The sequence below is a fragment of the Periplaneta americana genome, chromosome 13, assembly GCF_040183065.1.
Source record: "Periplaneta americana isolate PAMFEO1 chromosome 13, P.americana_PAMFEO1_priV1, whole genome shotgun sequence".
In the NCBI taxonomy this organism is placed as follows: Eukaryota; Metazoa; Arthropoda; class Insecta; order Blattodea; family Blattidae; genus Periplaneta; species Periplaneta americana.
The window spans coordinates 136,391,530-136,418,751 of NC_091129.1; the positions used below are offsets into that span (position 1 = coordinate 136,391,530).

Here is a 27,222-nt window from a genome sequence, read left to right on the forward strand (position 1 = left end):
ATCGCAGTTCCCCTTGTGCAACACGATGCTGGGTGGGCACTGGTCCCATACACTGGCCGAAATTTAAATGGCATTACAGCAATTCAATTTTACCATGCTCTATATATCATCAAGTATATCCACATTTTCAGGTTAATATTCTTCACCTGCAGTACCGTGAGTAACGAGATTCCTGTAGGAAACATGATGTACTGGTGGGATCTATTCCAGAAGTAACATTACATCTGCTAATTTTCAACTCTCTATAGGAAGTTGTGTTGAACATTTAGGTTGTAATACACAAATTGAAATTGTTGAACTATGACGACCCCATTTCTTGAGAGTTACTGAATGTAATGACAGTTCATGCTAGTAAGTGTAACCAACCTCTAAAATGCCTGGTAAAGCTGAGTCAATCTTAGAGGCATTTGAAAATTGTAGAGGTTTCTTTGAATCTGAAACTATTTTCTTCAGTATTGAATAAGTCAATGGACGAAAATTTTTAAAGTCCAACTGATGCATCTTCGTTACTGTAAATTTATTTATTTTTTTTTGTATTAGCATTTAAGATTATACAGGATGTATCAAAAGGTCAGGTAAAGCCTTAAGGAGGTGATTCAGGACCCTATTTCCAACAAAAATCCTAATACATTTTTTTTCAATATTCATCCCCGTTTCCGAGTTTCACGAATATCACGTACCGTATCCTGAATCACCTCCTTAAGGCTTGACCTGACCTTTTGATACACCCTGTATATGACCAGTCTTCTGTAGTATAAACGGCGGAACAATATCTCCGAGAATACAACTCTACTGTATGCGACCAAAATCACGATCGCTCTGGTTTGAATAACTTCTTTGTTGAAAAGTGAATTATATTGTTGTCCTTTATTTTTCCTTCTCTTGTGTTTAAAACGTTCCCAGTCTTGATGGTGACGCTTTCTTTTCCTGTTTGGACGGAATTTGATGTGACTGATCTCAGGTTCCCTTGATATGTTTAATTCACACTGAAACAGTGGAGTAAAATAAAAAAATATATATATATATATATATATATATATATATATATATATATACTCATATATATATGTAGCTTTTATAATGTTTAACTTTGATGCAAGAAGGTGTCATCCCTCAATACTATTTTACTTATTCCTTTGCTGTGGTCGTGCCAGAGAATCAGTCCTATTCCGAGGCTTATTATAGGGATACGTAACAAGCTGTTTTTTTTACGGTGATGGGTTGTTAGCCCTTCGCCCAACCCCCAAGCTGGAGGACCACCCCTTATCGGCTGTCCACGACTGCTTATTCAATATATTCGCAGCTACCCTCCATATCTGGAGGCCGTCTCCTCTATCCGCAACCTGAGGACGCGCCAAGCCGTGGTGATAGGGACCCACAATGAAAAATTAAATTAATCCTTACCTCTTCCAATGTGCCTTCATTTCCAGTCAGATATAATATAATCTGGGTCAGTGTAGTTAATCACGTCATCGTTTCAATTAACTTATTTTTTTATAATCTGTTCATTTGGCTACTTTCTCCTTCCAACTTGGTATAGGTTAGCGCCTTATTGCTCAAAACAAATGACTCTTAACACTGATTAGAAAAAGGATATGCGTTTACTGCTGCGAAATTTATACTCATACCAGAACCATCTTTTGACAGAAAGTGCACAATATTATTCCACGTATGTTTGTGCATAAATCTCAATTTTCACAAAAGTGAGGGTTAGCACCTTATTGCACCGAGCCCTTCAATTTATACCCAAACCTTCAGTAAAGCCCGTAGTTTAAATATACCAGTGATAACCTTAAAATTCTGAACTGACTTCTAATCTCGAATTGCAATGTGGCAACAGATCCTCGACTGACAGTGACAATTCTAGTGTATCAGTTTCAAATACTGAAAGAATTGTTTAGGGCGCACTAATGCTTTTTACAAAGACGTTAGGACTGATAGCAAACAAGTCTTACATTTCACTAATCGCAACTGATACAGAGCCATAGCAACAGGAATGTAACGTCCATAGCAACAGAAATGTAACGTTGCTGGAACCCAGTGGCGTATGCAGAATTTTGTCATTATTATAGTCCCGTCGTTCCAATTTCCGGCAGCCAATCGCGTTGCAGGTCGGCTACATTTAAACGTGTGCGTCTTGTGATTCGTTGATTCATTTCTTAAGGCTCGATAAATACTTAATATAATCGCCCTCCATTTTAGCTCTTTCGTCGGCGTTCGCAGAAAGCACACGAAGACGTTATTTGCCGCTCAATTATTTGCTGAATTATACTGCGTTTGATTTATTATCATAGGAGCTACGACATGATAATGTTTAACGGTGTGGCAAATAGATTCCTCGTATGGTAGCTCGGCAACGTAAGAACAAAAATGGCGAACGATACTACCTACCTAGACGTTACAGAGCCTTCACTTTCTAAGACGTAAGCAAAGAGGCGGAGTCACGCCGGAAATAACAGCGTCCGGACTATAAAATTGTGCACAGTTTACATTATCGGTATTTTAAGTTTGTTTATTATTATAATATTATGTTACGGTATACTGTAGTCTTAATATTATTACATACTTATATTAAAAATATGAACTTTCAAATATACAAAACTTAAAATGAACGTTTCATAACAAAGAACTCAAACTAACGAACGGATGAATACCGCTCTTAAAATGAGTTTAAAATCGACAATGCATAATATTTAACATATCCACTATAGCTGTCGACATAACCTTTTCAGTATGTTTCACAAGTTAAATTTCATACTGTATTGGCTTCATTTTATTACAAGGTCGATACTAGGTGCTAGGTCATTCTATAATAAAGAGAGCATTGTTATAATTCGAACGTGCCGCAGCACCAAGCACAGGGATTATATGGACGGAGTTACACAATAATAGACCAACCGACAATTTGAAAAAAAAAAAAAAAAAAAAAAAAAAAAAAAAAAAAAGGGATATTTGTACAAATCTGTTGATGGCAGGCTAATTTAACTCGGAAAAAATCAAGAATGCGATATCTGAATTTTGCTGCTATTTATAAGCAAAAATCCGTTTATTGCATAAAGTTAATTTATTTATTTTGCTTTTAAATATTAATTCAACTGCTGGTCTCTTATCAAAAATCGGTTAGCCTTTTTGTTTATTATTTGTGCTATTTTTTGTAATAGTATGAATGTTATAATACTTCTTGCATAAAAAGTTTTATAAAAACAGATTTATTTCAATGGTCAATATCTCGAAACAGGTTTTTGGCGCTTGGTCTCTTATTGCGTAACTCCGTCCATATGAAGGAAGGGTAGGAGGATGTCTTATGTCAATGTAGATTTTGTTACGCTCACAGTGAAAAATTAGAGAAGGAAAAACGATTTCATTCATTCATAGTGTTCTGCACAAGGGCAGGTCTTTCACTGCAGATCTAGCATTCTCCAGTATTTCCTATTTTCTGCCTTCCTTTTTGTCTCAGCATATGATCCATATACTTTAATGTCGGTTATCATGTGATACATCCTTCTGCCCCGAACTCTTCCCCGTGTAAAACGATTATGGATAAAAAAATGCACAAATCTAAATATGTCATTTTTAAATTGGGGGGGGGAGCAGTGGTTCAATCCTTGTAATCCCCCCTTGCGTACGCTCCTGCCGGAACCTCTAATTGAACAAAATGTCGGAGAAGTTAAATCTCGTCACACTGTTCCAAAACCCGATAATTTTTTACAATACAGACCTGCGAAATCCCGAAGTCTTAAGGATAAAATACACTCCTTTAGTGATATAAATAAAGCTTGATTAATGTTTAAAATGCAAGTGATTAGTATTAATAACACTGAAGTGGTGGAGTGTAAGAGAATACCAAAGAAATCCTACTTAGACAAAATCTGCTTCACAGAATGTTAGAATCTGCCGGAGACAATGCTGGTCTCTTCGAAGATAGTATTATCATTAGCTGACTGAACTACGACTATCGTTCTAACAGGTGTATAACACGGTACTCGTTAGTGACGATTTTCACTGTATTATTTATGACTTAATGGTGATCAAAGTGACATAAATGTTACAAGACGAACCCTCCATAACAAAACCAGAAAATAAAGACCATCACCATGGGAAAGGAACTGACCACTCTACCCCATTATCAGAGTTCAGAATATGTGCGTCAGATACGTATGCAACATCCGACATATCACCGTCCTTCGCAAGTCTTTCGTGGCTCCGACTTAAAGAACGTAGAACTTCACACTCTTTGTCTTTACTCTTTCGAATTCTGCACACTTCAACACCAAATTACCTTTCGTCTCGTTTTTCTTATCTATACTCTAACCAAGATGTAAATACCAGATCACTTATCTGTGCCACGCTAAGTATACCTCTTCATAGAACATCTTGTTATTCATCATCTTTTACAGTATCCACCTAGCGACAATGGAATTCCTTGTCACAAAGTATTAGGGGCTGCAAGACAATAAACACTTTTAAATACAGCCTAAAAGATAACCTTCTTAGTATTTCACTCCAATCATACTGACTTAAACTACCACTGACTACATTGTTACTTCTTCCTTTAGACATGCATCCTGATAGTGCTGTATTTTCAAAATTGTCTCATAATAATCTCTTTCTATTATGTAACATTGTTTGAAATATATTAACATTCTTTGTATTTTAGCTTAATTCTGCTACACAGTTTGTATTTCATTGTTTAATTAATAGTTCATAGTATTTTGCTGTTTAATTCGTAAGTAATCTTTTGTATACATGTAACTCTTATCTAAATCAAATTGTTGAATTCTTTGTAAGTTCATACATATGTATGTATACTTTTTGCTGGTTGAGTGGAAGAGAAGGCCTTACGGCCTTAACTCTGCCAGCTAAAATAAATTATTATTATTATTATTATTATTATTATTATTATTATTATTATTATCTCCTGGCCTAGTTGCCTTCTTAGTATCACTTGTGAGGTTCAGACCTGTCTTCGGACAGTTGACTAAACAACATCATCGTCTTAAACAAGCAATATAATTAGGTCGTACACTGTTCCATCTTGAACTTACCCTTCAGAGGACGGCTAATGTGTCTTTGAATTCTCGCTTTATAGTGACACAATTATTTTACAATTCTCTCTGCAAGCTATCCCATCGCGTAATCGTAGTCTATATTTTGTTTACAACATCTGTAATTCATGGGACAGTCAATTATATTATTATATCTCTACTGCTTTCATGATATGTTAATGAATAACCTGTCAGGGGTTGTAGTCGACTAGATCTGTAGCCTCCCTTTTGTTTTTGTTTTGTTTTTTTTTTACGGCCAAAATCCATGCATTAAATTCATACAACCAAGAGCAGCCATGGTTTTTATAAAACTTTAAAATAGTTGCTTTCTTAATTTTCTTTAAACACTGTTGTTCTGACTGGCAATTTTCCAATATCAGTATCATTGGTATGCAAATATGAACTCATAAAAGAAATAATAATTTCAGAATACTAATTTTTTTCAGTATTTTATTACTATATTCTAAAAAAAAAAACTATTTTACGACTCGTGGAATCGGAACAAGTCGATCGCCTATCGCGTTAAGTTGTTGATGGCAGTGGTAATAATGACGATAATTATTATTTTGTCCTTGGATGATTTCCTTCTTTAAAACATTTCTCCTCTCAATGCAGTGTATACACAGTTCGATTGGTATCACGAATCAATACAGAACGAGAAACGTATTTATATTCATTGTCTACGGTATTCCCTAGCAATATCAAGGTATTTTAAATAACATGCAGTACCAACTGTACATACAAGGAGAGGACACGCTCTGTATATCACCGAATTAAATAAGATTGTGTGAGATGAAAATACAAGACGTACTGTTTAAAGTCATACCTGGTATGGGTGGCCAATGACCCCTAGTTTTGGAAATATTGGCTATTGTTTGTGACATACTACCGTTAGGTGCCCAATAGGGAAGCCTTAGGTTATGTAACAGCGTAGCTCATATGGTTGGATGCTGAGTGGTCATCCAAGCAACCCCAGTTCGAATCCTAATGCCTTCTCATTTTTTAAAACTTGATATTATTATTATTATTATTACTTTTTATTATTATTATTATTATTATTATTATTATTATTATTATTATTATTATTATTGTAACCAAAAGGACAATTTGGCCCAAGAGTGCAACGTCAAGTAGATGAATTCACTTCTAAATTCGGAAATATATGTGTAACACGGTCTTCATTAGGAAAGCTGACGTCTCAACTCCATAAGCAATATCTGGAGAAAGAGCAGCATATGTAAAAGAGCAGCCATTTCTTCTAATTCTGGACTCGTGGTAAGGGCAGGTAAATTCTTCTTTGTATGATGAAATATTTACAAATGAAGAACATGAAGTAACGTGCAACCTTAAAGTGATTTCACCCAAATGTACTGGATTATGCCATTTTTTTTAGACAGGTGAAGATTTTTAACAAATATTTGCAAAATAGCTCTTTCCTTTTACAAACTGGACGACAAATCGCTTCAAGGGAGGATGCCCTCAAAATTCACTCCTTAATTCACTTTCAGTTGTCAGCTCCTATATTCAAAGCCATGTTGAAATATGCGTGGTATGCATCAAAATTAATGAACGAACGAGAAGTGTTTGTGAATGTGAAAGATGTCTGTTTCGCAGCAGAAGTGCGGAAAAAAGTGTGTGACTGTGGACAACCTTCTTTCATTTGCTGTGCATAGTGCAGGAAATATATATGTTTTGTGTGTTCTTATGACATTTATCATAATGAATCATGTACAAAATGAAGTGGAATAGAAACAGAACAGACACCAGTGACCTGCCTACGTGAGCAATATTTCCTTGTTTATCCTTTACAATACAATGTTAGCAATTAGTAATTTGTTTAAACATGATGAAGCATTCAATACATTGAGAAATATGATATATGTAAATAGATTACTGTGATCACATTATTAATCATTATTTAAAAAATACATAGGTCCAGTTAAGATTCGAACTTAGGTTGTCTGCATAACAACTCAGCACCCAACCATACGAGCTACGCTTTTACACAGACTAATGCTTCCCTCTTAGGCACCTAACGGAAGTATGTCACAAACAATAGCCAATATTTCCAAAACGAGGGGTCATTGGCCACCCATACCAGGTATGACTTTAAACAGTACGTCTTGTACTTTCATCTCACACAATCTTATTCCATTCGGTGATATACAGAGCGTGTCCTCTCCTTGTTAGTGATCACTACAAAAATGTTTAATGTTGAACTATTTTTTGACATTTGTCATCAGCAAATAATAAGTAGCCTACTACAATAAAAGAGAAAAATTGAAATGTCATTGTAAATTTTCGAATAATTACTTAAACATAAGAATCTAGAAAATGTTACGCATCACTTTCTTCACACCCGTTCTCACCTACTGAACAGACCACAGTTTTACTACACAAATGCTTAATTTTGAACATTTTTTTTAAATTTGTAATCAGCAAATAATACGTAGTATGATAAAAGAGAAAAATTGAAATGTCATTGTAAATTTCGAACAATTGAAGGGTTCAGAGCCATAGTGGGCCAAGCGCCATTTATTAAAAACGGAGGAAGCACGGGTTAAAGTTAAGTGAATACCATAGTTTCATGAAGATTGACATATCATTTAGTTTTAATGTGTATACTTTATATTACTTGCTGTATGTTTCCATTGAATTATGGTAATAACTTCATTTTAACCCTTGTTTTCTACGATTTTAGTAAATGGCGCTTGGGCCACTATGGTTCTGAACTCTTCAATTACTTCAACAACTTTAACGTTTTGTCCAATATTTTCGTATTTTATTAAAAACTATCAGTGAAAACGATTAAACAATAACACAATAAGATAGAAGGATTCATAACTAACAATAAATAATATTTTCATATTTTTAATGTCTCAATTACATATTTAAAATATAAATTTTGGAGAAGGTGGACACAAAGTACCCCCTCCCCCGGTTGGTATTGCTAGGGTTAATGAAATTAAACTTATGCACGGGAAAAAATTGAACTACCTTATGTATACACTGCTGTAAGCACGAAATCGATTCGAATGAATGCCCGTTTCGAGAAATTCTCGATACGTCTGAACGGAGCAGATGGACTTCGGCATTTAGATCCAGTCGCCTTAATGCAGGACAACAGACGACTGTAACTCCCAATAAACTGTAACCGAAATGTAGGAGACACTGAAAGATCAAAAAAATTACTACACGTGAATTAGAATTGTAATGCAGCTAATCAGAAAGATTAGCTGCATTACAATTCTATTTCACGTGTAGTAATTCCTGAGACTAAAAATTGATGCAATTTAGAAGAAAAATATGATGGTTAACAATGTATTGCTGAATAGAATGTTTTACAATCAGATGGACAAGTCATTCTTTAATTCAAAATTCCTAATTACCATTTGACATTTGCCAGAGACTGAGGGGGAAAAAAAACTTGTTCGAATATCCGACCTCTGGGTTCGAACCTGATTCTCTTGAACATGAACCTAACACTTCACACCGCACTACTTCATATCGTCAGTTTACAAGCAAAACACATTAAGTCAAAAATATTTCTGAGAAAAAGTCGTACATATATATATATATATATATATATATATATATAAAAACTTAGAATTTCAAAATCAAATACACATAAAGAGAAACAACTTACTAAAATTAATATTTTGAGGTTTCAATTTTGTCAAGAACTTTCAAACGCCTTTTTCTCAGAAGTAATATTTTTGACTTAACGTGTTTTGCTTATAAACCGACGATGTATGGACGATCTACTGTCGTCTAAATGATAACGAGTTTGATATCAAGCGCCAGCGCTAAGAGATTTTTATCCTGTTATATCCACTTAGGCTACGTGGTCTGGCATATCTCTGAAGATAAAAACTGAACCGGAGATAATGTGAAAAGGAACAAAATTATGCTTCAACAGTCACGTAAACTCTCAATAGTCCATACGTTTTTGAAGTTAACAAAAACTCAATATGAAAGGATCGATCTTCACATTTTTGTCAAAGAAAGAACAAAATTGTTAATTATCGGAGCGTAAGGATTATGGATTGTCATAGCAACCGACAGCAGTAGCTCCGCCCTTCTTTACCAATGCAATGGACTCGTCCGGTGAAGGGGGAAGCAATGGATGCTCAAAGTACAAATGTAGTACGTCATAATATTAGTAGGTTCAAAATTTTAGGTATGCATAATTCATCCTATCTATTCAGAGCACGGCTTTGGCAAAGCAACGCATCTATTCCTATAATCGACGGCGGAACTCGATCCCCTACATCAGCCGTGGCGAAAATGTAATCGTGCGCCGAGCCACTGTGTAACCTGCAACGTGCATAGCACCTGTGGAGGGAGGCGGACACCCGAAGGGGAAGTGAAGCAACTGTCTGACTTATTAACGGATTTCATTTTCCTTATGTCAAGCACTTAAATATAATTTTATACAGTATAAGGTTACAAACTAATGTTTAATACGTGTAACGAAGAAACAAATAAACAAAAAAACATAGGACACATTATCACAACCTATTAATTGTCTTCAAAATGTTTCTGCGACAGAGTTTCAAAATCAGGAATTATGTCACTTACTGCCGGTCGTAGTTGATCAGTCGTGATCTAAATTTGGTTTTTACTATTTTCATTGTTGAAAATAATTTTTCACAAACGTAAATTGTAGCGAACATGGCTACAACAGAGCAAGCGAAAGAACGAAGCTTCGGATATTTATTTTTTGGCAAAGATTTGAAAAGTTCAACATTTGTCAAGTCCTTACATCTAGCTTTCATTTAACATCACAACAAAATTTGTGAGTTTAAATTGAAGATCTGACGACATTATTCGTACATATGCTGAAAAAGGATCGACGAACAGAGATAATAATAATAATAATAATAATAATAATAATAATAATAATGCTTCATCTTTTAATGTTTCATGAGTGACATGTAGTATAATGCTGTTTTATGTTATACAACCGTTTTCCTTGTAATACTTGTGAACAAATCATACATTTAATATTCTCATCACATTGGCAGCAAAAAAAATGCGTCCTCCCATCCTCCTTGAAACTTTCGTTTTTGTAGAGGTATATGGTTTCGACAGAGACATTGGACGATACGCCACTCGAAGGTCAGAGACAAATAAGCAAATGGAACGGAGTTTGATTCCAGTGAGTGTGAGGGTGAGGGTTGGGGAAGGCAGGAAGTAAGAGAAATGCACAGCTATCATTGCGAGCCACAATGTTCTCGTGAGTCAAATTTTCGCCGCGGCTGCCCTACATTCACGCTACCACATCTGTTCAGTTCACCCTTTTATGCTACAGCCGTGCTAGGTGCTACAGAAAGGGTTCGATTTCCAGAAGAGAACGTTCTCGTTGCCAACAATAATCCATCCTAAAGGAATGGACTAAGGCCAGAATTCGATCCTATCCTACTGCCTTAATAGGATGAAGAACGTGTTGTAGTTCCCTTGTGAGCCTGTTAACGTCTGTAGGTACCTTAACCGAATTATTAGAAATATATTGTGCACTTTCAAAATCTCATCAGTTCAAATAAAATAAAGGACATCCTTAGTGACTCAATAGTAACGTACAGTAGCGTACAGAAACCATAAACCAAAACATTCCAGCATTTGTAGCGTAACAGGAATTAACCCACATGAACACGCATCCTGTTATGAAAGAATACGCCTATAATGTGCATGCAGTTGCACGACTTCAACCAAAGTCCCAGTCAGCCGCAATTCAGTCAGTTGATGACCTTCCATTAAGATATGATTTGCTAGATTAATAAAAAGAAAACTCACTATCTGTCGCGAAGACGATCGTAGGTGAATTTGCTTCCAACCAAAAACGTGATTAGTAGGGCTAGGATTTTGATTAAATTTCATCTTTTTTCTAGTAAACCAGAAACATTACTGCTTTAGTATTTATATGTTATGTGATAAACTGAGTGTTTTAAGACATATTTGTTAGGGCATTTTTTTTTGCATTTTTTTCCTGTTTCAACAGCTCATAAGAGCATCTTTTGTTTTATTCGGTCATTTTTAGGCATTTTCATTTAATTTTGGCCATAAATCCCCGTTATTAACGTAAAATAATGTTTATTTTCTTTGGTATTTTCCTTACATATTTTGTCCATTAATACCCATTATTTTGTATAATATTTTAATCGTTTTTCTACACAAATATTGCCATTTTAATGTAATGTATCAGTCCAACCACCCCTTCAATATAAACTCCTCCATACCTGCTAATTTCGAATATGAGTGGCCTTGTGGTAGACTACATGAAAACTAAAAGTAAAGTAACTCTATGGCGCTACAGCCCATGAAGGGCCAAGACCGACCAGCTGACTGTTGACCTCCTGTCCACATGCCAAAGCAGAGGTGAACGATCATACATGGAAACTACATCAGGTAAAATAATTAATTAAAGTGTACTACTTAGAAAAAATTATGTAAAATTTAATTTAATTACTAGTCTAAATATTAAGTAGTACAAAACCTCTTCTCCTACTAAGCCAATTACCATATGTAAGATCAATTTTAGGGCATATTAAGGGCATTTTTGAAAGATTTTTAGGTCATAAATGCATTGTTTTAGGACATTTTTTCTTGGTTCATAGGTAATCAAAATCCTAGCCCTAGTGATTAGGAAAAGTTAATTTGTACTACACAAAATATTACTCGCTACTACACAAATATAGACGAAAAGAATGGCAGAAAAGCACAAGGGATGATGGAGGATTCGACACATCGAATCGTTTTTGAGTACGGTACACTCCATTAGGTCATTGTAACGTGAATGATCAAATATGCAGTGAGAGTATTTCATGTGCATACTTCCCGGATGGAACTATAGAACACGGACAAAGCCTGCCATAAAGAGGGGAGAGGGGACAGGGGAATCTGTACACAGACGGATGGGCAAAGAAACAGGCAGGGGATGATAACCCCGTGAAGCTTCGTGAAAATCTAGAAATTGATTTTTGCGGAATTGCAATACTCCTTCAATATTCAGGCATGAAAAACAAAAATAATAAATAAAATATTAATTTTAAATGTTAAACTCCAATTAAGAGCGGTTGATTCAGTCATGCTTAATAACAGTAATATAAATTTGGAGGGTGGGGTGGGGGCGGAGAAACAAAGATCTCGATGTATACAAATCTATATGAGCCGTTCAGAGCAGAAGTGGTGTAAGTCAAAAATGGGTAATGAGGGTTAAAGTAAACATTCTGTAAAATACAGCGCAAAGTAGCAATTAATATTCAATTTATTTAAACTATTAGTAATCAGTGGATAGCAAGAAGGACATATTAATTGCTACTTTGCGCTGTATTTTACAGAATTTTTACTTTAAACCTCATTACCCAATTTTGACTTACACCACTTTTGCTATGAACGGTTCGTATATTAACGGAAAGCGGTTTCCCGGAAAATATAATTGTTCTATGTCCGAAGATTGCGAGTGTTTTGTTCAAACCTTTGTCCACACAAGATAAAAGTAAAGGGGAAAACAGACTGTTCGAAATTCCGTAACAACGCCTTAAAGGAAAAAAATTCTTACCCATTAGTGGCCTTTCAGGATAAAAGAACTACAGTCTGAATTTGCTCGAACTCGAACTGCGTTCCTGCTGAATATTAACTGAATGTACATCTTGAAGAAACTTACCTGCGTGCTACGGAGGGATTCGAAGGTTGGGGGCGATAGTCTTCCCATGCGGCAGCTGCGTCACCGCTTTAGTGCAGTCTGCCATCCTGTGCACAAAGAACAGTACACTGCATTCAGTCAACCGTGTACGTTGAGCCCGTGTCTTTATGCAACCCGCACAGTTTTCAAGCACATGACTACAGCAGCAACAAATTATCATTGTAACGAAAACAGTGATAAATAATTACAATAATAAAGTAACCACTATGAGATGTGACAAAATCAACCAGAAATGAGCATTCACACACATAATAAATTTGTAAAAAAAAATCTAGTTCACCGCCTTGGCTATGTGGATAGCATATGCACTTTCCAACCAAGGTGTCCGTGGCTAGATTCCCGGAATGGGCAATGGAAAAGATCTCAACGGTGGCCTGTGTCATACTGACCACATGACCAGAAGAATCGTAATGTGTTCCTGTATCCTGGCAAGAAAGACGTTTAGTACATTCTCCTTGCCTGCTATATCGAATTATACATGATTCCACGCCCAACTACCTGGCCTCTCGGTTTACTCTCCTAGTTTCACATCATAATCGAAATACACGTTCACAGCACAATCTGTTGCTATCAATACCACGTCAACAGACATCTCTGTACTCAAGTTCTTTCTCTATAGCCATGGCCCGCTCCTGGAATTCGCTGCCGCTGGAAATCAGGGGTAGTCTTAGTCCTCAGTCGTTTAAAATTAGGTTATTGAGAAATATTTTAAATGCACAGAATTAGTTTTTGGAGTATTTTTTTTTATTTATTATTTTACTGCTACAATTATTTTAATATAGTCATTGCTTTGCTTTTTTTCCATTAACACTAATATCTAGACAAATGTCATTATTTCGATGTAATCCATACTGATTATGCTAATCAAACTACTCCTTTAGTTGTGTGATTATATTCATATGTATTAATTCTTTAAGTTAATACTTGTATATCGGAATGCATTTTCCTGTTTGTGATTATATTCATATGTATTCAATCTCTTTTTTTTTTTTTTTTGTATTATTATTATTTTTAAGTTCATAGGCCCTACTTGTATACCGGTATATATTTTCCTGTATGTGCTTTGATCCTGGTTGAGTGGAAGAGATGGCCTTACTCTGCCAGGAAAATAAAACTATTATTATTATTATTATTATTATTATTATTATTATTAAAAGATTAGATCCTGGCTTTTGCCACATCGGATTGTAAGCCAGTTATACAAGGTAAAACTGACGAAGAAAGAGGAATAAATGAAAATTATTTACTGCTTAATTGGACATAATATGGCTTGAACAAAGTAATAAACTAATATGTATGGAATGTAACAAACACGAACGAAGAAATGATACTACTGCCCGGTTTCTGATACACCTCAGTTAACTCTCTGTTACTTAACTACTCTTATAAATTTAACTCCACTGATAACTTCCACGAGTATCCGGAAAGTTAAATGTAGATTTATCAGCGTTTGTAACTAACAGCTGGAGTAACTTCAAATTCAGTATATTTTGTCTCATAGATGTCTCCATTAGTATTTTGTTAGTGATTCTTTTTAATTGTTTATAATTACTTTTGTTTGCAGAAGTTTTCAGTAGTAATATAACTGAAAGGTACACAATGATCTCTGTACTAGTATGTGCAAGGCTTCTTAACTAAAGAACCGTGTGATAAACATTAGTGTACAAATACACTTTCATCTCAATCGTAATATGATTAAGAAAGCGATAATTTTTGGTATTTGGCGTGATCAACCAGGTAAATAATACTGAAGAGAGGGGTACAAAACTGCAACCGTAGGCAATTGTGGTGGCTATGGCAGCCACATAGATAGACATGTAATAGTAATATGCGTTACAAGAGCGGTATGTTGAAGTTTTCATGTTCGAGGAAAAGTTTGAAAAGCGAAACGTAGTTGAGTTTTTTTAATTTCCGAGAATTGAAAGAAAACATACCGCTCGTGTATCGTACATTATTTTGTGCGAAGATCGTTTATTACATACCTGAAAGAGGAATTTCTAATTAGTTGCAATGAAATCTCCATCTTGGTTTCTGTTCAATGACGGCAAACTTGCAAAACAAAAATATCTATCTTCAACATTGTTGCTTTAAAATGTTTTCTGTGTTTACTATACTCCAGCAGGCCGTGATATACGTCTGTCTTTTTTTTCCCCCAGTCTATAAATGCGAACTTAAAACAAACGGTAAGGTTATGTAATGATTTATTTTTCTTTTTAATATTTTAACATTATTATTTATATAACATATTGCAGTAATATCATCGGCAAGTTGATTTGTTGATTTTTTTCACGGCTTCCTTAATGTTACTTGCATCACGAATGTAGGTGGAGTTGTAGAGTTTACTTAATTTTTGCATATATTTAAAAACAATAATTAACAGCGCAATTTAGGTGAAATTGTAGTGGTAAGTTTCCAATTTATAATTATTACTATATTGAATGTCTCTAAAAATAATATGTTAAAAGCCTAAAGCAGTAAAATCAATATGTCACTTAAGCGGTAAGAAGAGGGAAATTGTTATGTGTGTTAGGTTGGGAATACTGAAAGTGGAATTTTAGACTTTCCACGGATTGGTTTTGTACGGAAACCAAGCAAATACGCACGATCTCGCACAAAAATACTTTGTGCGAGATCGTGCGTATTTGCTTGCTTTCCGCATAAAACCAATACGCGGTAAGTGTGAAATACCACATTCAGTATTCCCAATGTAACACACATAACAATTTCTCTCTTCTTACCGCTTAAGCGCCAAATTCATTTTACTGCTTTAGGCTTTTAACATATTATTTTTAGAGACGTTTAACATAGTAATAATTATAAATTGGAAACTTACCACTGCAATTTCACCTAAATTGCACTGTTAATTATTGTTTTTAAATATTTGCAAAAATTAAGTAAACTCTACAACACCACAAAAGTTACTGCATTTGTAATGCAAGTAACATTAAGGAAGCCGTGAAAAAATCAACAAGATTCCAGATGCCGATGTTATTACTGCAATATGTTATATATAAATAATATTGTTAAAATATTAAAATGAAAAATAAATCATTACACAACCTTACCGTTTCTTTTAAGTTCGCATTTATAGACTGGGGGAAAAAAAGACAGACGTATATCACGGCCTGATGGAATATAGTAAACACAGCAAACATTTTATAGCAACAATTTGAAGATAGATATTTTTGTTTTTAAAAGTTGCCGTCATTGAACAGAAACCAAGATGGAGATTTCATTGCAACTAATTAGAAATTCCTCTTTCAAGTATGTAATAAACGATCTTCGCACAAAATAATGTACGATACACGAGCGGTATGTTTGTTTTCATGTTCTCGGAAATTAAAAAAGCTCAACTACGTTTCGCTTTTTCAATCTTTTCCTCGAACATGAAAACATCAACATACCGCTCTTGTAACGCATATTACTATTATATTCGTCCATATGAATGCTTTCATTTCGTCGTTGTTCCTGCAATAACTCCTATGTGACATAGTTATCGATTTTCCGATTTTTGCTCTATTAAATAACTTAAATAGTGATACAGCAAATAATAAAATCTCCTTTATGTAATTATACTTCTTTCGAAAATGTAAGAATTCACAGAATCCTATATACGGCTGCCATAGGATGAATAAATGTGTTTTCTCTACCTACTGAAAAATTTTATATTTTACACATAGGAGTTATTGCAGCAATAACGACGATTTAAGTGTTCAAATGGACTTTCTGTTCGGAGCCCGAAATATTATACCAATGGCATTAGTAGAATGCCCAAAAATAAAATATTTATTGGCTGACGACATAGAATTTGAAGTTTATTAAGAAAATTATGCTTCAGATTTTCGAAATTGTTTTTGCAAATACAATTATCATAATATGTCATAGAAAGTAGAACATTTACCGTAAGTTACGTAAATAAAAGGCAAAATTTTTTAAACTATACCAATAATTTGGTAAATTAGGTCTATAATATTATTATTTAATATCAATTATTATAATTTACAAAACAGTAATGCAGTAGCGAAGCATGTCGATATTTGTTCGAATCAATACTAACAGCCAGTAACTACAGGCCGAGGCACAGTTAACAGTTGAAGCACAGATAACTGTAAAGATGACGATAACTGTTGTTTCGGAAACTCATTTCAAACATATCAGAACGTTAAATCGTAGATAACTCTATACGTAGCTACAGGTAACTGTCTTTCCAGAAACCGGGCATAACACGAATATAAAACAAAATCTCCCATTGTTAAGATGTACACGGAGATAAAGAGGAAGGCAGAAAATAGGAAAGAATGAAGAAAGACCTGCCCTTGGACAGAAAACTATGAATGAAAGAATTGCACACAAAGGTAACGCAAGGAGGATATTGGTCCTAGTTAACAACTCATATAAACCCAGAATTGGGCTATTTAGCTTCATACGCATCCTGCAATCTGGCCCCTTTCCAGTGCATTCTAGGTCGTTCCAATCATTTTTTGCTACTAAATTTACACATATTTATGCAATGAGAGGTTTCATGAGACTGCAACGAATCTCTTAATTCCTCCTATCGGTCGACCATACTACGATACCTCAGACAACCTGCGTCTGACATTCGCTGGTTCATACAGCATCCGAAGACAGAGGTAAAGGTAGCCCCTATACATACCACGAAGACGTTTTGTGGGGCATGAAGGTAGAGCTCCACGCTTTCTTGACCCCGGCACTAGAATAAATAGACCCGGTACTCTATTTGATACGAGACTGAGTTTAGCAGAGGGAAAATCCCGTTACCATCCGGGATCGAACCCTGGGCCTTCTGATCAGTAAACAGTTGCTCTACCAACTGAGCTATTCGGTTAACATCCAATATCCGAAGGTAAAACAAATGCCATAAAAGAGCGACACTTTCCAGTCGGTCCATTACTTTGATAGCAATTTAATAATAGCGCGAGCTATTCATATCCACCTACAACATATACCATGAACTAGCTTGTTCAAGCAATTGATTACGTAGTATACTGGTGAACACGTACACATGTACTTAAGTTTCGTGATAGTCCCGTTCTCTCTCTTATACGGAAACTGTTATACGCACGCCGCAATTTTCTTGGTGCTGTAGTACGACAGCTGTCTGGTATAGACCATAGAAAATTGCGTTTGAAAAATCAAAAGAGACTTGAGCGAGTCTTGCTGATTCCCTGGTAATATCTAGATTCCGTTTAACACGTGTATTTGTATATATCAGCTGTGAATAACTTTTCACTTGTGATTTAAAATGTGCAATGAAATATAGTACTAAGATAAGTAAGTTTTCATTAAGATACTACTACAGAAAGCGTAAGTCAAATTTTGCAGAAAATAAAAAAAATTGGCATTATTTCGTAAATCAATTATTTACAATTTTGAAAAATTCGTAGTAAGATGCAAACTCTGTATTGCTTGGACAAAGGGCTTGCCCAACATTAGTTATTAATTAATTCAGGGTGTGTCGACCGAGATTTGAACTCAGATCCCGTAGCTTATAAGCAGATCTAGGAAGTTGGTAGGCCTACTAAAACTGATCGGTTGTGTGAGATTGGTCTATATCTCTACCGAATGAAAAGTAACATCTCTCAATGTCAGTGAACCAGAACGACAAACATGTAGGTCTACAGCCCGATGGTAACCAAACATGTGCTCCAATCGTCCACAGCCTTAGAACAAGAAAATAAACGAATCACATAAACAATAATTTGTAATTATAAACTTCGTAACTCCCAAACTAAAATAATTTACCCAAACATATAAAAATTACACACAAAGTATACAATTTATTATGATTCTAGCCTCATTATAACATATTGTTTATTGTTATTGTTAATAAAGTAACATTGATAAAAATACAATCTTAGTTCTTCCCTGAAGGAGTAAAAAACTCGAATCGACATTTACATTATATCAAAAGAAATACTCTTTTATGCTCAGAAAAAAAGACAATATTTTGTACTCTGAAAATACTCGTTCTACGTCACAAGATGTTACAGAAGCAAATCTGAAATATGATACAGTATATCTTACTATCATCAGGAGAACCACTACTTTGCGAATATAATAGTGTATCTCGTATGTGGCACATAATATTAAGCACATAATTGTGTTCAAGAATTTTTTTTCATTTCTATTATGACAGCTAGGAAGTTTGTATCGTAATTCCGATGTTGAACTTTGATTGTAACGCAACCGAATGCATAGCAGCACGAGACGTCAAATTTAACGAAGAATAATCTGGGAAAAAATAAACGTGTTACACACCCCTGTTTGCATAATTATTTAATAAGAGATGAGTTTACTTTTTAGGACTCATGCATAGTATTAACATTACGTAAATAGTACAATAATAACAGAATAGCTCACTTCGTTCAGAATCTAAAATATTAATATAAATTAACAATATTCTTCAAACTATTCACGACTGTACACAGCTCCACAGAATGCCACTATGGGTTTTTTATGTAAACATACTGTGTATCGTCTAGTAGAGACCGGCAAATCACACAAGACTCACGCCCGTACCCGGTTGCCGTCAGGCTTGGGTTCCGGTGCCGCTACAAAGCAAGTTAACTTTTAGCCTGAACCCATTGAGCCCGGGTTTTATAGGTTCAGTCCAGGCGGGACCCAAGAAAGCCTGCCTGTTTGCTCGTATTATAAGGTAAAGTGACTTGCATTCACGGAAGCCAGTCTGCGCTGGTTAAGATGAAACAGTACTAGTTTGAAACCTAATTTCGTTGGCTATTTAGTCACTTCAAAAAATCTTTATCTTATGGTCCAACACGGCAGATATTTCTCGATTAAAGAAACACAGTTTTACGATTTATTGCGCTACAGAATTAATAAAGTAATAAGATAATATTATACATTTCATATTCCTGCAAAGTGCATTTGACTCAACAAAATAGTAACATTTCGTAACTTGTGACTAGTTGGAAAGGGAAGGGAAGGGAAGGGAAGGGAAGGGAAGGGAAGGGAAGGGAAGGGAAGGGAAGGGGAGGGAGGGGAGTGGAGTGGAGAGGGGAGGGAAGTGGAGAGGAGAGGAGAGGAGAGGAGAGGAGAGGAGAGGAGAGGAGAGGAGAGGAGAGGAGAGGAGAGGAGAGAGAAATATGTTGAAAAGATATTGGTAACAATTATTATGAATATCAACAACTATTATAGAAAAATATTTCATTTTAACTTTTTCCTTATCAACAATTAAAAGCCTCATGAATACCTGTAAACTGTATAAAAGTTTACAGGTATTCAGAATATTGATGTGCTATTTAAATTCTGAGGGACAGATTTCTTTTTATTTATGAAGCTGAAAGTTTTAATGGTTTGCATTAAATTTATATTACTACGATGAAAAGGAAAGTGCAAGTAATTTATAATAACTGTTTGCATTTAATGGATATTATGTTGACGAGAAATAGTTTTCTTTGTCTTTATTAACGGTACGTTTCAGAAGACAACAAATTAAGTTTTCAGTAGTTTATTTATAAATATAGGCTTCTTGTCACGTTTGAATGACTAGGTTCATATTTATCATGCATCTGAAAGCAGCAGTCTGCTGCAGGTCGGCGGAACCCAACAGGCCTTTCGGGTCACTCTTAGGACTGTTTGGAAGTCACGTGCAATCACACTGCCTGTCTGCTTGAGAGGGAAGGTTGCAGGCGGTCGAACGATACGAAGCGCTAGCACTGAGCAAGCGTGGCGGTTACTTGCGACTTATTTGGCGAAGTGCATCAACATTGATTAAAAACGCAGTAATCATAGATTACGAGACAACGGTTAAACAGTAGCCGTGGTTAAAATGTAATTTATGTGCACCATTCATAATCACCGATTACTAAAACATGGCTAGCTGACACCTCATTTAACCAGAGTAAAGTCTATGACGGTACATTGTTTCTACAAAATGACTAAAGGAAAGCATCCATACCGCTGCAAATATAATAGTCAACGTCTAAAAACGACTGCGCTCACTATGTTCTACATCTAAATGAACGTATCCTACATTTTCGCGTTGCATTTGTTTGCCTTTGGGCGCTGTTATATTTGTGAGTTCCATTTCTTTGTTTTTCAGTAATGTTAGGTTAAAATCGTACAAAATGGAAAATTGAATCCAAAAGTGATTATATCCCAATGTTAGGTTGAAGTATCGATAGACTTAATTACTAGATTTAAATGTATTATATAAAAAAGATGGAATATCCATAAAGGAAAAGGATGCAGAAGATTGGTAGGATTGTGTGTACGATCTTGGACTCCATTTACACCAGGGAATTGTGCATTATCCTAAAATCCATCCATAACCTCTCTTTGTTCAGCCAGTGACATAGAGAAAGAGATACCTCTTAAAATACAGAAAATAACAGTTACATAGAATCGTAATACAAGCAGCCGATCCGTAGGAGAAATATGACTGTTCTTGTGTTATTTCAAGTAATCCATTTGTAGATTTTGATAAACGAAATCCCTCCTGAAATTTTCTGTCACCTAATTCCTCGTAAGAATTCTCTCTTTCCACTAAAGAACCTTCACGCTCACGCTCTATCCAAGTAATTCAAGTACTGCACAATAATAATCGTCTTAGAAATAATCACCTGTGGTTCTGGCCGCCATTTTGCTTTACTTGCTCTACTAATCGCTGGTTATCTCCTTTAACCGCTCATATTTGGCCGATTAGAGATTACTGTGGTTAACCTTCTATTTAAGTCGTAACCGAGGTCGATCCACCGTAAAAATGCTTAATCAGGGATTAGGTGACAATTTTAACCGATGGTTACACTAACCGATGTTGATGCACGTGGGCAATTGAATTGGACAAAGAAAGTATATTTTTACTAAAGCAAGGGATGCTAACACAAGTATACGTTTTACAACTTCATCCGAAAAAAAAAAAATGACAATTTGTTTCGCCTCGTCAATCTCAACCAAAACTGTAGGTTTGGGAATGCGCCTAGTTAGATGGTTAGCGCAACAGACTGTGAAAAGTCCAGTTCTGGGTCGTAGTGACCACCTCCAGAAAGTCCATTCCATTACATTCCATACTTCAGCAAGCAGGAGTCAGCTATGAGTCAGGACTAAAACTAAGAACTGGTTACTTACTAGTGGCATTACTATTACTGTACGTAATTTAGGCACGCCCACACGTTCACAATTTTAATTTAAAAAAATGGTACTAAGTTAGCCTTCTCCATCCATCCGATTTAATATCCTGATGCATAAAGGCCGATTCACAATAAAAATTAAACATAACCGTAACATAAACACAGAAGTTTGCGCCCAGACTACCAAATGGGATCATTCACAATGATTCACATAAGCATTGACATAAACATTACCGTAAGACGTTAACATGAAAGTTTGCAAATTCAAAACTTTCAGGCTTATGCTTACGTGATTTACAAACAGAACACAATCGTGGAGCGCTGAAAGTATACGGCAGAATATGAGGAAATGGCGTCGTTGTTATGTTTCCATGGTTACCAAGTATGTTTGCTGTTATGTTAATGTTCCCATCGTGAATGATGGTATGACTTCTTGATTTTACTGTAACGTTAAGTTAACGCTTACGTTATGTTTAATTCTCATTGTGAATGAGCCTTAAGAATGTGTACGTCGCGTCGTCGGCGTCGGTCCGCTGGCCACGACTGTGGTGATGACAAGCGAGCCTGTCTGCAGACACTGCGCCGCTGAAAGTGAGCCCGGATGATAGCTCTGTATTATCAATCCTTTTTTTATGTAATTATCTTCGTTCTGATCTTTTTTTTTTTCAAATATAAGACTAGTGTAGAAAAGTAGAATTCCAGAACCGTTTTTTTCGAACAAAACATCCCAAAAGGCTCTGCACAAATAAGGGACAGATGCCAAGGCCTGCTATTTCTGTGATAAGCAAAACAACAGTTAAGAAGCGTGGTGGCAGCAAGTGAAGGACACACTCAAGATAAAGCTTCGACGGGAGGTGTGTGCAATTAGAAACCAGTGCTGACGAAAATGATGATAAACCAGACATTACGAACGGCAGGAAAATATGCTCCAATATCACGCATTTCTTTACTCTCTATAGCTAATTCATTATTTTAATTGTAAAACTTTTCTCGTCTTATATTACAAGAATTCCTATTAGGAAAGCTTGTCTTTTATTGATGTTGCTGAAATCTGTAGGTTATGTATAGACTTCGGATTTTTAGGCACATAGGGTGCTATTCATAGACATTTCGCTAGCCCGCGCTACGAGCGTGCTAAACTAGCCGCGGCTATCGACTGGTTATTTGTACAGAATTCATATCATATCATATCGCTAACACTGATTTATGAATACGAAAAGCGTTAGTTCGCTGATCATCCACCAGAAGTCCGGGCTAAGAATGTCTATGAATACGGCCCTTAAAAACTAACTTCCATGCACCTAAAATAGGCCCTGAATTTATCAAAATAGGCACTAAAAACATAGATTTAGGCACCTAAAAATACAATTTCGAGAACATAAAAATATTTTATGCAACTAAAATGTAATTTTTATCCACACAAACCAAATAACTATAAAAATGCAATTATTAAGCATTACGGTATACAGTGACAAAAACAATAAAAAATATTGTTATTAGAAACCTTATATTTGTTAAGTCTTAAATTATGAATACCGGTACGTAATTTTTAATGAATTCATCGGCCTCATTGCTCTAAGATTCCTAATACATAAGTGCTCCTATTACAATTAAATTCATTAATTTACTAACGAATTTACAATTGACACATTATTTCATAATTGGCATTGCTATACATAACATTTTTCTCTAATTTTCTATTGTGAAACTTTGCTTTGTTTTAGACATAACCATTTTATAAGCAAAAAAATTCTTCTCAATGATACCGAAGCAGTGGATGCATATTTAAATCTCGCAATATTTGCCACGCTCATTTCTTTAGGGAGAACTACATCCTCCGATTCATCACATTCCTACTGTCTGCTCAAGTGCTCAACAAAGCCAGACACCTTCAAAGGAATTTCTTCATTCCTGAACCAAATTATTACAGGATATTTGAACCAAACGCACCCCATAACATTCAAAACTTTCTTTTTCACTTAAAAATATATACGTAACAAGTAGAAATAGGCGATTATAGGCTCTAAAACTTCAAAAATAGGTTTCAATGGGTAAACAGGCATTTTAGGCACCATAGAACCGCTTTCAAATGCTCATATTTTATATATAATGTGAAGATATTTAACTGGTTTTAGTTTATACCTACTGAAAAAAAAAAATAGACATTTAACCTAAAATCCGAGTCTAGTTATGTATCATATTTCCATTATATTACGAAATTAAAATAAATATAAGATTAAAAATAACTGACAAACATACCTTCTTATTCTAGTACAATTACAACGCCGAAAATTAAGGCCTATTCTACAGGACTTTCGGATATGCATTTTTTTAAGAAATATAATCGAAAATTCAAACGTTAACAATTCGGAAATTAAGGTCCATTCTATAGACCTTTCGGATGGGTATTGTTTTTCAATCTATGTAGATTTAACCTTATAAAAGTCCAAAAAAGTCAATGTCGGGGACATTGTGAACAACCTTGTAATCTGCAGGGTTTGTAAAGTAGATGTCAGCACGTTTCAGTTATAGGCGTTCGGCGCTAACGGTCTGCCACAATTCCAGAACTGATTCTCTTAATGGTTCTATTGTTAGACTTCTTAGACTACGGTGAAATTGAAGACTGTTCTCTATCAATGGGCGCAGGAGAGTGAATAAGATACAGACTGCCATAGGACTTATGTTCGATCTTTACCCTTCAGCATAACCAGCAGCTGCAGTAAAAACATCAAATACTGTTAGTCAAGAAATCAAACGACAGCACTGTTTTAAAAAGCCTGAAATGGAATAGAACGGAATTTTCGGGAGGAGGGCACTATTACCCAGCACTTCGATCTTTTACGTTCTACTGCGCAAACCCTCAAGCTAGGCGCATTCCCAAACCCACACCGGTTGACTACCCGGGTTTCGAGCAGGCAACACCACTCATCCTTAGACCAGCCCTCCCCAACCCGTGAGTCACCAGCCAGCGTTCGGGGAATGCTATTGACCGATGACGAAATGGTGAAATTAGGGCTCTCTAAAGACTAATACAGAGCCTTTGAGTAATGCTGACGTAATTATATAGATGCAAACGAGAGAATCCCGAGAAAAACCCCAACTGCGACCTTATCCGCCACAAGTGTCACTATGGATTTTTCAATGAAAAATTCAAGGCCTGACCGAGACTCAAACCCGGACCGCCTACGTGACAGGCTGAAAGTCTGACCACTCAGCAGGGAATTTTAAAAAGCCTGACCTACGCTTGTAACTCAGTGTATGTGCTGGAATTTACCTTTCAAGAAATGGAGTCTGATGCGGGTTTCATAAAAAATAACGCGTTTCCAGGTCACGACTTCCCCTTATCAGCGTCAATAAAACTTGATTACCTACATACAACGTATTCATGCTGTGTGGTAGTAACTACATGTATATATCAATTTCTTAGGCATATTTTTATTCACTCAGACAAAACACACAACCATGAATTGCATGCGTTCAAATGAGTTGAATTATCATACGTAAATGTACGTTTTTAAGCACTAAACCAATATATATATATATATATATATATATATATATATATATATATATATATATATTGGTAATCAGACCTCGGATATCTTGGGCATTATACCAAAAAATATTGCAAGATAAAATAGGCCTAGCTTAAATACAGGGTGTTAAAAAAAGTATCCAATATTTTAGGAGGTGCTAGTATGCATCAAAACAAGAAAATAATGTCTAATAAACATGGATCCTACAACACATACTATCTGAGATCTGATCCCTTGTTCATAGGAGGTGCTCAATGTGACGTCCATTCATGGCAATGCATTTCTCTGCCCCTCGACGTAAGGAATCACGCACTCTTTGCAATTTGTTTTAATACGTTAATAAGAAAGTCCTGATAACGTTCTCCAGTTAATCTGTGGTAGCACGTATGGCCCTATTAATCTATCATCAAGAACGCCTGCCCATAAGCTGATTGAGAATCGATGCTGATGCCTTGTTTCTTCAACTGCATGGGGATTTTCATCAGGCTACACATGCTTATTACGAAAATTCACAACACCATCTCTGCTGAATCCCCCCCCCCCGCTCATATCCGCAACCAGACTTTTGTTTTCAGTACTGCTTGAGACATATTACCAGTATTCCATGCCAAGGGTGTCAACTACGGTATAGTTATCTAGTAGTCTGCTGTATTGTAGGGCAGAGAAATGCATTGCCAAGAATGGACGTCACATTGAGCACCTCCTATGAACAAGTATTCAGATTTCAGAAGGTATGTGTTGTAGGACCCATGTTTATTAGACATTATTTTCTTGTTTTGATGCATACTATCACCTCCTAAAATATTAGATACCCTTTTTTAACACCATGTAGGCTATATGTAATTACAAGCGCCACCTTTCTAGTAAAACGGCTTTCATATTTCTCTGCATGTTTCAATGTTAATATGTTCATATCAAAATTACACAACGTATCATAATATTATTAAAATATTCTAGAACGGCGATCAGTTAAGTATCGGCTCAAAGGCAACCATATTGATGGCTAAGAAGTGATAACTCGTATCTGTAAATTTTCAGATGACTAGAATAGTTAAAAAAATTAATTTTTCTAAAAATAGACAAACTTTTTATTATATGTTTCTGCTTTGCAAGATTTTACACTTGAGGACAAAAATATTAGTTAACTGTCAAATCTTGTGAACATAATAATGTGAATAATATTAAAGGAAAAAATTGTTCCGGGACCGGGTATCGAATCCGAGATCTTTGGCTAAGCGCACCAACGCTCTACCATTGAGCTATCCAGGAACGATACGCAATCACTCTCCAATTCTTCCCTTTATGTCCACATACCTTAAGTGGGTTGACAACGTAAAAGACCCAGCCTGAGAGCACACTATATTGTGCAACTTTAAGGGGTTAGGGTACAGCTTACAGCAGTAAAATTTTTGAAAATATTCAACATTTTTTTCCTCCATTACTCTATCTTGTATAATAACAAAACTGGTATGTGTAAAACACTGTCCTTCTGCTATATGAAAAACATATTTCGCGTTTATTATGCGAATCTGGCTTCCAAGTTTAGCTTCCTGTAACGCTGGTTTGAATATTCTTTCCATTTAATAATAATAATAATAATAATAATAATAATAATAATAATAATAATAATAATAATAATAATAATAATAATGTAGTTAAATTAAATTACTATTTTTGTAGATACGAGGAATCACTTCTTCGTCATCGATATAATGTGCAGGATGTAGGCGTATCAGCTGAAAATTAAAAACAAAGTACTCAAAAGGCTCAAACTGAAACAATGTTTTAGATCAAATGAGAACTCGGCTGGCTGAGACTCGCACAAA

At 35.5% G+C, this 27,222-nt stretch overlaps 1 protein-coding gene across 6 annotated transcripts in view; it reads right to left on the reverse strand.

Moving 5' to 3' along the window:
- The window catches only part of LOC138712465 (uncharacterized), a 283,130-nt gene that overhangs the window by 179,180 nt on the left and 76,728 nt on the right, over positions 1-27,222 (reverse strand). For all 6 annotated transcript variants that reach the window (XM_069844310.1, XM_069844307.1, XM_069844308.1 and 3 more), the window contains one exon: positions 12,712-12,797. The gene's annotated coding sequence lies outside the window, so the exon portion shown is untranslated. The remainder of the gene's footprint in view (positions 1-12,711; positions 12,798-27,222) is intronic.